General features: G+C 51.4%; 1 protein-coding gene across 1 annotated transcript in view; it reads left to right on the top strand.

The window, feature by feature from the left end:
• The window catches only part of LOC106805309 (putative uncharacterized protein DDB_G0271982), a gene marked incomplete at its 5' end in the record, with an annotated part of 29728 nt that overhangs the window by 25680 nt on the left and 636 nt on the right, over positions 1-3412 (top strand). The gene's annotated exons all lie outside the window — the stretch shown is intronic.

The following is a 3412-nucleotide window of genomic DNA, read 5'->3' on the forward strand; positions in this document are numbered from 1 at the left end:
ATCCGCTCGTGTTCGCGCCCGCGCGCGCCCTCTACCGGTCACTGCACACACGAATGCTACGAAGGAGGGATAACGACAACAGAGATCGGCCAGCCTCGGCCGGTCACCGATACATCACGGACGCCGTAAAAGAGCACATCATTAACACAGCCCGCAGTGATAGCAGATAGCGCAGCGCGCGAGCACGCGAGAGAGAGAGAGAGCCAACGAGAGGAGAGAGAGAGAGAGCAAGACGAGAGAGAGAGAGAGAGAGAGAGCAGAAGAGAGAGAGAGACGTAGAGAGTGAAGTGAGAGTGAGAGTGAGCATGAAGAGAGAGAGAGAGCAGAGAGAGCAGAGCCAGAGAGAGAGAGAGAGAGAGAGCGGAGAGCGCAGAGAGAGAGAGAGAGTCAGAGAAGCGAAAGACGAGAGGAGCAGGAGAGAAGAGAAGAGAGAGAGTGAGGGAGCAGAGAAGACGAGAGAGAGAGACAGAGAGAGCAGAGAGAGTCAGAGGAGAGAGAGAGTCAGAGAGAGAAGTCAGAGAGAGAGAGTCAGAGAGTCAAGAGAGAGAGAGAGAGAGAAGAGAGAGAGAGAGAGACGAGAGAGAGAGTAGAGATGAAGAGACTAAGAGAGAGAGAGACGAGAGAGTCAGAGAGCAAGAGAGAGAGAGAGCATGCAGAAGAGAGAGAGCAGAGAGAGAGAGAGAGAGAGCGAGAGAGAGGAGAGCAGAGAGAGCAGAGCAGTCCAGAGAGAGAGAGTCAGAGAGATAGAGAGGCAGAGAGAGAGGCAGTCAGCAGAGAGTCAGAGAGTCAGAGAGTCAGAGAGTCAGAGAGTCAGAGAGTCAGAGAGTCAGAGAGTCAGAGAGTCAGAGAGTCAGAGAGAAGAGAGAGAGGTCAGAGAGAGAGAGAGAGTCAGAGAGAGAGAGAGAGAGAGAGAGAGAGTCAGAGAGAGAGAGAGAGTCAGAGAGAGAGAGAGTCAGAGAGAGAGAGAAGTCGAGAGAGAGAGAGTCAGTAGAGGAGAGAGGAGTCGAGAGAGAGCAGAGAGCGAGAGCAGAGGAGAGACTTCAGAGAGCAAGAGCAGAGTCAGAGGAGAAGAGAGTCAACAGAGAGAGAGGTCAGAGAGAGGAGAGAGTCAGAGGAGAGAGAGGAGAGAGAGAGAGGCGAGAGAGAGACGAGAGAGAGAGAGAAGAAGAGAAGAGAGAGAGGAGAGGAGAGAAGAGAGACGAGGAGAGAGAGAGAGCGAGAGAGAGAGAGAGAGAGAGGGAGGGAGGGAAAGAGATATCGGAGGAGGGGCTTGCACGGACCGGGGGGTGGGTTTGGTCGTGGTGGTGAGTGGTGTCGGTGGGGTGGTGGTGGGTGTGGTGGTGGTGTGGTGGTGGTGGTGTGGTGGTCGTGGTGTGAATGGTGGTGGTGGTGTCGTGGTTGGTGGTGGTGGTGCGTGTGGTGGTGAATGGAGAGAGAGAGAGAGGAGGAGAGATGGGACAAGCGAGAAGAAATGAGAGGAAAAGTGAGAAGAGAGAAGAGGGTAGCGAGTGGGTGAGTGATGAGTACGGGGTGGTGAATGGTGAGGAGTGAGTTAAGGAGGGCGGAGACAGAGAAGAAGACAGGAAAGAAAGAGCAAGGAAAGACCTAGAAGAGAAAGAGGGACAAGAAAAGAGAGAGAGAGAGAGAAGAGAGAGAGAGAAGAGACGAGAGAGAGAGAGAGAGAGGAAAGAGCTGGTTACGGATGGAGATAGTGACACACACCCATGGCTGAAACACTCCGGCTAACATTAGATCGGACCACGCGTCCTTGATGAGTCATTCGTGTAATAACACGGCTATGCGCACAAGCGCTGATTAAAGGGGCCTGCCCCGGTTCGCGCGCGGTGGGTTTTCACCGTTTGGGATGAACCACTTCTGTGCAGCTTTCACGATCAAATACGATTTACGGTGTATTGACCGACAGGCAAGGCGACAACCTGGCGCTTGGCCTCGTGGATTGCCTGCCACAGCAGAGACGTGCTGGATGGAGACATTCTCACTCGCTTCGCTTGGCTTCGTTGCTTCGGGCAACAGCTTAGCGCTGGATTATGCGAACCACTCAAACGATACGAAAGGAGACATGAATCGCTAGCGGGTATATATATATTTATATATATATACTCCTTCGTAGCATTCGTGTGTGCAGTGACCGGTAGAGGGCGCGCGCGGGCGCGAACACGAGCGGATGTGTGAGCTCTCCTAAACAGATGCAAATTACGAGAGGGCTGCAGATTAAAATTGCGGATAATAACAAATCTCCAAGCAGGCGATTAATGCTACTAATTTCGGATCGATGCTGAGCGAGAATTTGAGATCGCTCGCTGCGGATTATAATGGATTTTAGCATTACGCGCGGCTTGGCTGAATAGAGGCATTGCCATATTTTAGATTAGAAAAACTAGCGCTAGGGCGAAAATCGCGGTATTTTCACGACTTTATTAAGAACCCTCTTTGAAGGTTTTGAACGCGTGAGATTATTACGGTATTTAATCAGGAATATGATCGAAACCTCTATTGGCACGTTATAGAAGCGTGTAAAGGCATTCACGTTTCCGACATTTTTGCACGCAGGTTTAATTTGTCACCTCAAAGCACTGCGCTCGATCCGTTTCTGTATCGCTCGGTCCGTTTCTGTATCGCTCAATCCGTTTCTTTATCGCTCGCACCGATTCGCACTCCAAACTATTCCGAAACTTCGTTTTCGCCGCCCGCTGCCAAGCTTTTCGACGAAGACTTGAAAGGTTATCGGCCTCTGATGTGAAAACTGCCGTGAAAATCACCGCGTGACTGTAACGGGGGGTAAAAATTCCACGAATTTCTTTCTTCCTCCATCTCTCGCCTAATGAGAATTCAGCCGGGTCGTGTTGCTTCTACAGGAGTAGAGCAACAGAACGAGTGTCTGCCAGACTCAATTCAATTAGCAAAATCAAGGTCAACACAGCAATATCAACACGTTCTACGTGCGGGCGGTTCATTGGCAAACACGAAGGATGGGTTGTGCGTGGGCGTGTGCGTGCGTGCGTGCGTGCGTGCGTGCGTGCGTGCGTGCGTGCGTGCGTCTAACCAATGTCCACCTGACGTTGCCGATCGGCATATAACTGTAATTCACTGTGAACACTAACCCCTGATTTTTAGAGCGTCCTACGTCTACCCATAGTTCACGGGGATCTTAACTGAACCAGACATTCCGCCTGGCGTCTGTAATACCCTATATCTCATACCGTACACGGATATATCCTGGCCCGTGCTGAGTGCACATGTGTCTGTATTACACCCACGCGTGGATGTTTGAAGGAATCACAGAGGTCTGTCTAGGGATAGCTCCCTGCTGCACTTGTATCGCCATTAACAGCGAAATGGCTTCATTGACGACATTCCTCCGGGATATTGTGAAGTTCAGTGCCTTCACAGG

This window comes from Priapulus caudatus, unplaced genomic scaffold, assembly GCF_000485595.1.
Source record: "Priapulus caudatus unplaced genomic scaffold, Priapulus_caudatus-5.0.1 Scaffold109, whole genome shotgun sequence".
NCBI classification, from domain to species: domain Eukaryota; kingdom Metazoa; phylum Priapulida; class Priapulimorpha; order Priapulimorphida; family Priapulidae; genus Priapulus; species Priapulus caudatus.